This window comes from Sapajus apella, unplaced genomic scaffold (genome assembly GCF_009761245.1).
Source record: "Sapajus apella isolate SASKATOON/1434 unplaced genomic scaffold, GSC_monkey_1.0 scaffold172, whole genome shotgun sequence".
Lineage (NCBI taxonomy): Eukaryota > Metazoa > Chordata > Mammalia > Primates > Cebidae > Sapajus > Sapajus apella.
The window spans coordinates 313,814-326,837 of record NW_022437112.1 but is presented as its reverse complement, the minus strand read 5'-3'; positions in this window follow the sequence as shown (position 1 = coordinate 326,837).

Here is a 13,024-nt window from a genome sequence, read left to right as displayed (position 1 = left end):
CACTTGAACCCGGGAGGCGGGGGTTGCAGTGAGCTGAGATGGCACCACTGCACTCCAGCCTGGTGACAGAGCCAGACTCTGTCTCAAAAAAAAAAAAAAAAAAAAAAAAAAGCGTCAGCCTGATACTGATGCTCTGTTACTGGCATATATCATAGATGGTCATCATATCCTAATTGTATTCAGTTGCATGAAAGACATAAGTTCTAACATTTGATAGCAGGGTAAGGTGCCTAGAATTAACAAAAATGTATTGTGTATTTTTAAAGAGCCAGAAGAGAAGACTTGAAATGTTCCCAACACATCGAAATGATTAGTTCTCAAGGTGACAGATACTCCAAATACATCTGGCCTGATTACTACACACTCTATGCAAGCAACAAACTATCACATGTACCCCATAGATATGTAAAATAGTATGTACCAATAAGAGAAAAAAGGTAAATCCAATTAAGTTTCTCAAAAAAAGTCTCAGTTTCTTCAAGTATCTGATATAATCCTTAAACTCCCTGGGCAAGTAGTCAAGCTGGGTTTTGGCTAGGTTTGTGGGGCGCCTCGTGTTTAGATTGCACACCATCCCCTTTCACAGCGGGTTTTTGATGTATTCTGTGCATCACTCTTCTGTAAGGCATTTGGTCCTAAGCTCACCATGGGCTCCAAAGGGTGGGTGTGTCCACAGGACGGAAGGGCTTCTCTGAGGTCATTAAGCATTGCTTAGCTCAGAAGCAGCCTAGGCAGACAGAATTCTGGGCAAAGGACACCAGGACGTGAGGGGTTTTCTTCCAGCCCCAAGCTTAGCTCTCCTGATATGCTATAGTGCAAATAAGGCAGAAATAAGAGAAAATGGCCAATGATGGGCTGCGTTGAGAATGAGGCAAAGGAGTCTGGCCTTCCCTTTTCCTGGGATAGCTGGAAGGATTTGAGGGCTTTGGGGCGTGAGAGAGGCGTGAGCAGATGAGCTGCTCGGACAGAAGTTGCCTGTAGTTTAGGGTCCCCTAGACAGGAAAAGATTAGAAGCAGGGACATCATTGGTAATCAGCAATTGATTGTCAAAACTTCACCCAATGAAAATGGCAGGAAATGGCCCCCAAATACCTTGGATGCTGAAGCCGCCTTGGAAGTGTTAGTCAAATTGAATATACTTTGGATCTGGAGGTATAAATTGTATATTATGTATAATAGGTATGTTATATATAAAATATATATTATAATATAATATCTTAAATATTATATATAATATATAATACTTGCATACTATATATTATATATAGTATTTAAAATATAATAAAACAAATTACATGTTGTTTATTTCATATTATATATTAAATTGACATTACTATTAATGGCAGAAACCACAATTACTTTTGCACCAACCTAATAAGCAATAATAATATGTAATATTGTTATTACATATCATTAAGTAATAATGATAAGTAATATTATTACACATTATTACACAGCCCAGAATGACTGCTGGGCTTCCCTCAGTATAGCTAATATGTGCCTTTAAAATGAAAGTCCTCTCCACACCTGTCTATCTGTCTGTCTGTCTGTCTGTCTGTATTTCAATCTATCTATCTGTCTGTAATTCTCTCTCTCCATCATCCATCATCCATCATCTATCATCTTTTTATCTATCATCTATCACCTATTATCTCTCTATTATCTTTCTTTCTATCATCTATCGTCTATTTTTTCTGTTTCTCTATTCTCTATATCTTTGTATTTCGATCTCCTGCACACACACACACACACACACACACACACACACAGAACAAATCTCCAATCTTCTGCTCCCTTGAGCAATATAGTTAGATCATTTTAGTCTAGGAAATGTGTCCAAGTAAAACACATAAGTCACTGGTCCCGACCACAGAAATATTTCTATCACAAAGAACATGGATTGAGCAATGCAGTCTCTTTGTGAAGAATGAGGATCTATTTTATGCAAAAGATAACTTAAAATAACCAGAACCACTGTATGGCTTTGCTGCGCATACACTCATTTCATCTTGGTGACCATCTGCCAAAAAGAATTATATGTATTCTTGAAAATGTATCATAAGCCACTGTTAGGACAATGGCTTCATTGTAGGAACCACTGTCTGTTGATATGTCACTTAATTATAGTACAGTTGACCTTTGAACAACACGGGTTTCAACTATGTGGCCACTTAGAAGGAGATTGGATTTTTTCCACCTCTGGCACCACTGAGTCAGCAAGACCAACCCTTCTTTCTCCTCCTCGTCAACCTTCTCAATGTGAAGATGACCAGGATGGAGACCTTTATGACCATCCCCTTCCACTCAATGAATAGTAAATGTATTTTCTGTTCCTTATGATTTTCTTAATGACATTTTCTTTTCTTTAGCTGGCTTTATTATAAGAATACAGTATTTAATACACATAACACATAAAATATGTGCTAATCGACTGTTTATGTTATCAGAAAGGCTTGCAGTCAAAAGTAGGTTATTAGTAGTTACGTTTTGGGAGACGGAGTTTCACTGTTGTTGCCCAGGCTGGAGTGCAGTGGCATGATCTTGGCTCACAGCAACCTCCGCCTCCCGGGTCCAAGCCATTCTTCTGCCTTAGCCTCCCAAGTAGCGGGGAGTACAGACGCATGCCACCACACTTGGCTCATGTTTGCATTTTTAGTAGAGATGGGTTTCATCATGTTGGCCAGGCTGGTTTTGAACTCCTGACCTCCGGTGATCCACCTGCCTTGGCCTCCCAAAGTGCTGGAATTACAGGCGTGAGCCAACATGCTCGGCCTACAAGTGGATTTTTGACTGCATGGGGGATTGGCACCCCTAACTCCCACATTGTTCAAGAGTCTACTATACATTAATATGCTACTGGCGTGTGTGTTATTGTAATACTCTGAGCGTTGGAGAAGGTACACAATTTTTTGCCTCCTCTCTCTTACCTGCTATGGAAACAGGGATCCTGACCCCTGGGCTATTTCCCATGGTGACATCAATTAATTTGGGTCTCAACTCCTGAAAGGAGAGGTTACAGATCATAACAAAAACTGGTGAATCTCACAAAGGCAAGCATGAAAAGACTCATGGCAATGAGTTTAACAAGAAGGTGACTCTACTGTAAATTCCCACTCATTCAAAACTCCTGTGACTGGGAAGTTCATGCAGCTGAAATTTGTCTTCTGTCCTTCATCTGAAAGAACCATTACACAAATCCCAAAAATCTGGTTAAAAGGTGTGTTGGAGGCATTCTACACAACCATCATAAGGTTGAGTAGAATTAAGCATCCAGTGCAATGGACACCTATAATGGTAATTCTGAGTTACTGTGATAGAGTGTATAGAACAATAACAAATTTGAATATAATTAAATATAAACGTAAATATATGCAATGGTGACCTGAGCTGGGTATAATGTAACTGTGATTTGGGAATAGCACATCTGTAATGAAAGAAACAGAAGATGCTATGTCTCTGCTCCGTCTCTTATAACTATATCTTCTTCCTGAAGCAACTTATGGCTCTATTATGTGGTTTTCACATGAAAAATGATAAAAGTAAAATATTTGAACTTTCTTAGCTAATATGCTCAATGGATGAATGAATAGATAGATGATAGATAAATAGATAATGGATAGAGAGATGAGATACATGATTAATAGATATATGATAGATAGATAGATGATACAGATGAGATTTTGATAGGTAGGAAAATAGGTAGATAGATGATGGATGGATGAGTAGATAGATAAGCGATGGATTGATAAAAATAGAAGACACTGATGATAGACGATAGATATAGATGAATAGAGAGATGATGGATGATAGACACATAAGATAGATAATAGGTAAGATAGATGAGATAAATAGATAATAAATAGATACATAGATGGACACAGAGAGAGATGAGAGTTGAACAGGCAGGGCAGTAGCTACACAGATTGATAGATGGATGAGTACATAGATGATGGATAAAAATGGAAGAGATAGAGATACATATGCGATAGATAATGATAGACACACTAATAAACCTAATAGATATTACATATGATATGAATTTACACTTATCCTGACATCCACACAGTTGAGGTGTTCGTGTAGAGGAATAGCTAGATGTTAGCAATTTGTATTGAGTTACAATTGTACTTTGTATATTTAAGTGTCGTAAGCCAAATTCTCAATAACCTAATCCTTTTAAAATTCTCAGTTCACTAGAATCCTGAGTTAAAAAGAACTGACAACCCTCCAATTCCAAATAATTTCTCGAGAGTAATGATGCATTTGAGAGAAACCCACAGCCTCCCTGACAGGAAACTTCTCCACTGCATTCCCTGGAAGTAGCAGTCTTTGGGGCCCTCATTTGCCTCGAGCTAATGATTTTGTTCTCTTCGTTTGCTCATGGGGGAAACGATTGTCACAAATCAGTGAGTTCTAGCTTTGTGCGCTGAATCTGGAGAACCGACACATTTGAAAAATTATTTTTGAAACTGACCTCACTCATCTGTGCCGGCCTCTGCAGAGGCTGTGGTTAGCTGGTCCTGCTCACATAGATGTGCCAGATGGAAAAAAATAAAAGTCCTTTCAACAAACCGAGAAGCGATGACCCAGATACAAAGAATGAGTATTCGTTTCCAGTGTCCGCTGGTGACTCACCTCATTCTGTCATTGGTCAGAGCCTTCCCTTTCTGAGGCAGTGCCCTGGCAAAGGCAGGGTTCTGGAAGGACGGGGCTTGCCTGGGAAACAGTGATTCAGGAATCAGACGGGGGGCCGGTATTGGGTAATTGTATCACTCTACCCTCAGCGTGAGTTAGAAAATCATCGCATTCCTCAACTTCTGCAGCACATCTTCATTCTCTGCCATGTGCCTGTGTGTGTGTGTGTGTGTGTGTGTGTGTGTGTGTGTGTGTGTGTGTGTGAGAGAGAGAGAGAGAGAGAGAGAGAGTCTTATTGTGTCACCCAGGCTGGAGTGCAGTGGCACAATCTCTGCTCACTGCAGCTTTGACCTCCTGTGCTCAAGTGATCCTCCCACCTCAGCCTCCCCAGTGGCTGGGACTACAGGTGGCAACCATCATGCTTGGCTAATTGTTTTGCATTTTTTGTAGAGACAGGCATTTGTTATGTTGCCCTGGCTGATCTTGAACTCCTAAGCTCAAGCAATCTATGTGCATCGGCCTCCCAAAATGCTGCGATTACAGGCATGAGCCACCACACCCGGCCACCATTCTCTGCTTTTCACTTGAGTAGACACCTTTACAAGCAAGGGTGAGCTCTGACACAAAGCTCTTGCCCAATTACACAAACAGAAAAATGATGAGGAATGAGTATTCACCATATTTTGAATACAGTGGAACATCTGGTTTTTGGTTTTTGGTTTTTGAAACAGAATCTTGCTCTGTTGTCCAGTCTAGAATGCGGTGGTATAATCCTAGTTCATTGTAGCCTCGACCTCGTAGGCTCAAGTGATCCTCCCACCTCAGCCTCCCAAGTAAATGGAAGTGCAGGTGTGCAGTAGCACACCCGGCTATTTTTTTTTTAAATTTTTTTGTAGACACAGGGTCTCACTATGTTGCCCAAGCTGGCCTCAAACCCCTGGGCTCAAGCAATCCTCCTGCATTGGCCTCCCAAAGTGCTGGGTTTACAGGCATGAGCCACCACTCCCAGACCCGGTTTCTTCTAACATCCGTTCCTTTGACGCTCGTTTATCAGGGGAATGCATTTATTCCTTAGGGCTGCGTACCAAATTGCCACCAATATAGGGGCTTCCAACAACACACATGTTGAACTCGCAATTACTTTTGCCCCAGCCTCATACATCTCTCACGGTTCTGGAAGCTGGAAGTCCTGATTCAGTGTCATTGAGTCGAAGTCAAGGTGTCTCCGTGGTGGCGCTTCCTCGGCAAGCCCTGGGGGAGGATCCTTCCTTATCTCCTCCACCTTCTGGTGGCTTTGTAGTCATCGCTGCAACCTCCAAGGCCAGCCTCTCTGAATTCTCTCTGTGCTCTGTCTCTCCTCGTCTTCTCTGTGGGTGGGTCGGATCTCCTTGTGTCTTCCTCACATTAGGATCCAGGCCTGGTAATTTAGGAGTCACCACTTCTCAGTTTGTTGAAAGTACTTTTATTTTTATTTCCACCTGGCACAGCAATTTGAGCAGAACCAGCATCTCCCCCACAGCCTCTGCCAAGGCCTGCCCAGGTGAGTGAAGTCAGTCCCCCCAAAAATAATTTTCCAAATGTGTCGGAACTCCAGTTCAGCGCACAAAGCCAGAACTCATTGATTAATCATCTAGTTGCTTCCCCCTACAGACAGGACCATCTGCTCATTTCAAAGATCTGTACCTTACACACATAGGCAAAAATCCCTTTTTCCAAATAAGGTTCCATTCACAGGGTGTAGAGACGAACAGCTGATCTGTGTGGGGAATATTATTCAGACTATGGCAAGGAATGAGTTGTCACCATTTTGGAAGGATACATTTTTCAAAATAATTTCAACTTTTATTTTAGATTCAGAGGGCACTTGTGCAGGACTTTTTCCTGGGGACATTGCGTGAAGCTGAGGTTTGGGGTACAACTGATCCTGTCACCCACATAGTGAGCATAGCACCCAATAAGTATTTTTTCAACCCTTGCTGCCATCCCTTCCTCCCCGTTCTAGTAATCTCTAGTGTCTATTGTTACCGGGAATGATGCATTTTTAAATTGATATCTGTCCCAGCTATCCCTGGGAAAGACTGGGAGTGTGGTTACATTGTGGTCAGCAGTGTAATCCTGTTTCTCCACTGGAAAATAAAGACATGGTGTTAAAACTGAAAGAGACCTTGGGAATCTTCCCCTTAGAGCTTAAAAATATGTCAGCCAGGTCCTGGGAGGTCAGAAGGACCGAATGGGGCCAACGCCTCGCCCCTCGCCAGCATCTCCTCCACCCATGCTGTCTGCCCACGAGAAAATTAAATTATCTTTTACTGTAGCCAAATTCCCCTCAATTATCCTCTCTTCCACTTTTGTTCTGTTCTTCCCCCTCCTGGAAGATGGAATGAGCCTTTACTGCTTTCGAATTGTTGGCCTTCTTACCAGCCCGGGTCCTGACACATGGGCTGTGCCTGAGGAGCCTTTGGAGCCTTTTGCAGGAGGACTGCGGGACCAGCTTGAAGTAGACTCCTCTCAAGAGGCAAAAGACCACTGAACAAGCTCATGTTCAAGTGGTTCCAAAGTACTAATGAAAAGGGGGAGGGGGAAGCAAATCTCAGCCCTCCAGGTAGAGAAAGAACGTTTTACAGCTATTTAAACATCGGTAACAGGAAACCTTTGACATAACTAGCTTCTCCCAAACGAGCAAATAAATACTCTTACTAATGTAAGAAACATGAATAAACACGAGAGAATTCCAACAAAACTCAAGAGGATCAACTTTTTTCTTTAACTTTTCACATCAGCAGCTTTCAAATTCTGTCAATTTAGCATCTAAGAAAACTTGATACATGTTCAGCATATCCATATGCAATCAAGGCGCTGCCATCAAACATCATATGATTCTTTTCATAGTTTGATAAAAATAAGTTCTATTATAGAGCATGGGGCATTTGAGATAGACTTATGAATTCCTTCTTTATTAATGTTTTGTATATTTTTCATATTTCCAGATAGTTTCCCCCAAGGACATTGGTAATTCTGTTTTGTTTTGTTTTTTAAATGATAAAGAGAGTTTAGCTTACACCCTTAGGTCTCAGCAAACTCCCTTGTTGATGGTGAGAGAAACTTTCCATCATTAACAAAAAACATATGCTGAGGTTTAGATGACATCAGTCCGATTCCTGTGGAATGATGGGATTTGGGAGTTCTGTGCAGTCAAAAAAAAAAAAAAAAGAGAGAGCATTATAGTTTACTCAGAGCCATAATTTACACCAAGGGGAACAGAGAGGAGAATAAAAGACCATTAATAAGAATCTCTTCTCATTGTATCAGAGAATGTGAGGCAATGACTAATAAGAACAGATACGGCTTATACGCATGGTGTTATTGTGATGGAATGTGGAGCATCACCCATGGCAAGCCATATTCATCTTAGATACAACGCTATTATCATATTCTTGGGGGAATCTTTATCTCCAGGGTGTTGGGTTCATTCCTCCCTCCCAAAACCCTGCTCTGCTCACCCAGTCTAATCTCCCTGTTGGCCCCTTCGTTGGTAATGCCTTGACCACAGACACCACCTGACCAGACTAACACTCATGTCCTCCTCCTCCTGCTCACAATGAGGTACCTCACTGGCATTCTCTTAGACTCTCTCTTCTCCTTTTCTTTCAACAACTTTACATGAATCAAAGATGCCAGATGGTGCTAAATATTTTCAGAAACACACACACACACACACACACACACAGAGCAGATGTTCTCAGACTTTCCTGCCTTCACTAAGAAGTTTTCTCTTGACCTGCCTCTTTCCCAAAAGTGACCGACCACTCTCTCTTCTTCCCGTCACTAGCAAATATCTTTACCCATGGACAACACTCATTTTCTCCCATGGGTCTTGGCTCCAGCCATCTTCATTGCTCTGTGATGCTGCCCTTGGAAACATGGTTGAGATCTCATTTCCAACCCAGAAACCCATTCTCAAGAGTTTCTCTTCTTTGAGCTTCTGCCTTCTCTCCCCTCCGAAATCTATCCTCCCCTGGTTTCCACAGTGCCCTCCTTGCCTCTTCCTGGTAGCGCTCATACTTCCCATATCTATCATTATATTTTATTGTTTTCTCTTCTCCACATACCCATATTTGTAAGAATTTACACTTGGTCCCTTCCTTTTTCTCTGAGACCTCATCTACTTCTGCTCCATTAAACATCTCCCAAACACACATGGCTCCCGAGTCTTTAGCGTCTCCCTAGTGAGGCTCAAATTGTCATTGATCTACTGAATCTGTTTACTTGGATGCCTCTATTTAACTCGAACTCATATTTATTAGCCCCTCACCTCATCTTAGTGCATTGTATGCTGCTGTCACAAATTACCACAGACCAGGTAACTTACAAAGAAAAGAAATTTATTCTCCCACAGTTCTGGAGTCGGAAAGTCCATAAACAAGGCACCAGAGGTCAGGACTTGTTCTCCTAGCATACAGGATGGTGCCTTGAATGCTGGGCCTTCCAGAGGGAACAAAGGTTGTATCTTCATGTAGCAAAGGAGCAATGGGGAGTTGTCGAGGGGAGAGACAGAGGAAGAGAGAGACAGGAGAACCCACCGCCATCCAAACTCTTCTTATAGTGGAGCCCTCATGACCTAAACACCTCCCATTAGGCTCCGCCTCCCCAAACTCTTACATTGGGAATTATGTATCCAACACACGCATTTTGGAGGAGACAAAAACCTTCAAACTATAGCATTCCCTTCATCCCCACTGTACCACCATTACATGTCATATCTCAAGGAGTCACTGTTTATCCATGTGAGAAATTAAGGCCACATTTTTTAGTTTCCTTGTCTAATTGTCATCCTCACATCAGACCTGGCAAAATGTTCCACCAAGTCTGTGGATAAATTCCCTCACCAGTCTTTCCTTTTCTCCCTAGTCCCTCTGCTGTTTTCCTGGTTCAACTCATCATCTCCCTGAAGACTAACATAGAAACTAGTAACTCCCATTCTCTCCTTTGTATTTTTTGTCATAGAACCCCTGCCCACCCCCCGCCAAAGTTTTTGTTGGGCACATGTCTGCCCTTATAGGGATACCTTTCCCCAGCCTCCCTTGCAGGTAGTGGCAGCATGTGACCAAGGTATCCGTGAACTATGAGAAGAATAGGCTGGCCCTCTGCTGCCTTTTTTTTCCCTGAGGGCTAGTTTCTATAGGTATTGTTTGATGGGCAAGTATAACACTCTTTGGTATAGCAAAGATAGCAATGAAAGCTAGGTCCCCTGAAAAGACTTTACTGTGTGCCTACTAAGCCACATTGGGCCTATACTTAGAAACACCTTATTTCTCATTGAAAGCTTATATTGCCATCATCATCATCACCATCACCATCACCATTATCATCATCATCAACATCATGATCACCATCACCATCATCACCATCATCATCATCACCATCAAGACTTCATCAACATTACCATCATCACCATCACCATCATCACCATCACCATCATTATCACCATCAATGCCATCATCATCACCATTATCATAACCATCATCACCTCCTCATCAGCACCATCACCATTACCATCTTCACCATCACCATCATCACCATCACCACCATCACCATCATCACCACCATCATCACCACCATCATCATCACCATTATTATCACCATCATCACCACCATCTTCACTGTCATAATCATCACCATCAACATCACCATCATCTTCACCATCACCATCATCACCACCATCATCACCACCATCTTCACTGTCATAATCATCACCATCACCATCATCTTCACCATCACCATCATCATCACCATCATCACCATCACCACCATCATCACCATCATCATCACCATCATCACCATCATCATCACCATCACCATCATCACCATCATCATCATCACCATCACCATTACCATCATCTTCACCATCATCATCATCACCATCATCATGAGTATCATCACAATCACCGTCATCATCATCACCATCATGATCATCACCATCATCACCATCCCCATCATCTAAATTTCCTACTTTATTTAGATCTCCTTGGTTTTCCCCTAATATCTTCTTTCTGTTCCAGCATTTTCCAAGATCTTACATTACATTTAGTTATCACATCTCTTTATGCTTCTCCTGGATGAGACAATTTCTTAGACATTCTTTGTTTTTAATGACCTTGACAGTCTCGAGGACACAACTTGGCAGGCATTTTCTAGGATATCCCTCAATTAGGATCTGTCAGATATTTTTTCATGATCAGACTGGGATTACAGGTTTTGGTGAGGAAAACCATGCAAGTAAAATGCCATGTTCATTGTATCATATCAAGAGTGCCTTTAAGGACCTATCAGTGGGGATTATGGTAATGGGCAGTAAAAGCTGTCATTGGCGGTTTCCAAATTAATGTTCTTTCCTTTTGTCGCTTGTTCAGCCTCTCATAAGCCAACACATTAAGATTGCAGTATATATCACCACCTAGATTTAACTGCATATGGAGAATTAAGGTAGAGGCTTATGTCATAGTTCGGATGCTGTGGACTGATAAGTACTAGTGAAGGCACCCATAAGTAATAAACTTTTCCCCAATGTCCAAGTTGGACTCAAATCATATTATTTGTGCACTAACATGAAGAGTAAGCCCTGAAGAATAAAAAGAAGTAGAAGGAGAAAAAGGAGAAGGAAAAGAAAAAAAGTGGGAGAGGAGGAAAAGAGAAGGAAGAAGAGGAGGAAGAGGAAGGCGAAAGGGAGAAAGATAAAAATTTTAAGGTTAATCTCCCCATAATGGATTAGACACAAAATTTCTTCCACAGAAGGGTAAGTCTGCAAAGAACTGAAGCCCTCAGGTGATGGCTTTCACTGCCTCTGAACCACAGCTCACTTTGCAAAGGGAAGGGATATGAACCCAGGTAGAGACAGGACAAGTTTTTTCTGCGTTTGACTTGTTTTCAACATCATTCTGCCCATGAATGCCAGCCTCTTCCCACCCTGCGCTTGCTCCAATTCCAAGTTGAGGAGTCAGTCTAAGCAAACGTTCTTCATACTTTCTACCATCAGCCCAACCCTAGTCAGATTATGTACAGTTATTTATTCAACATTTATCTTATCGGCAAGTCTCCTTCCTGCCTTCCTCCTACCTTGCACAATATTGAATCTCTGCATTTCTATTTCCCAGTTAAGTTTTGATTTTCCAGCAAGATCCATACATCCAGGCATTGACGTGAGTTGTCAGCAAGTAGTGGGCGCAGAGTGAATGCTGAGGGGCCCCAGAGCTCCCTGAAGCTGAGTCCCTTTGCTTGCCAAAATGCTCTCATATCCTGTTTTGCATGCCATGTGTTAGACAGTGCAATTTCCATCCAGTGGAGATACAGCTGTTTGTATCAGTTGCAAACCAGCTAAAGACACGCAGTCCCAGCTTCTGCAGAAATTGGCTAGGATGCAAGTTAAACTGTCCCAATTTGCTAATGAACGTACAGAGGGAAAAAATCTTTTCAGCTTGGCTGGTTAGTTGCAAAATATGTCATTTTCTCATTCACGTAATTGTGGGGCATGATCAAGTGGAAAATGTAACTATTTTTAAGGTACTCTTTTTCCCTATAATGGTGATTATTCAAGGGTGCACGTCAGAAAGATACATCTGGGATTTTTTTAATAGGCAGTTAAGATTTTCTCCCCTCCCCCAGACCTACTGAAAAAGAATAGGGTGCATGAATTTTGCGAATGTTCTCCCTGGAATTTTGATTTATAATCCTGGATAAGAACTTTGCTTGAAAGCAGTGGGTGACTGGGTTTAGAGCTGCTTCCAACGCTGAAGTTTAGGATTCTATGAAGCTTTAAATTTGGATGGAGTGAAAAAAACAGACATCCATTCATGTTAATAAACAGCTGCACATTAGGAAAGTAGATACAATCATAAGCTAAAATATTTCTTTATTTTTGTTTCCTGGCATGAGTGCATTTGCCTCAGAAATAGTCTCTATGGAAGCCAACATGTGGCCCCTGCTGTGTTTATCCATCCCACTTCCTCCTCCTCCTGCTCTCCAAATATCTTTTGCATTACTCTCCTCAACCCACTAAGTGATTTCTTCTCATCTCTCTTTCTGCTCAACCTCAAAAAAGAACGTTTTACATTGGATTATGGTGATCAGAGAACCTGTGAAGACCTTATGGTTTATAGCACATGTATGCCATCATTACTGTCATCACACAGGCCTGATGTTCCTGTAGCTGAGTGATCCATAGCTATAGATATAGCTATCGATGACCAAACAATCAATGAGCTCACTGCTCAATGTACACAGAGGCTAATGCCATGACACTGGCTTTTGACAAAAGAAAAGCTTTATTGTGAGTCACCTGGCAGAGTCAAGAGGTAATGCTCAAATCTGTCTCTATGAGCTGGGCTTTTAGTCA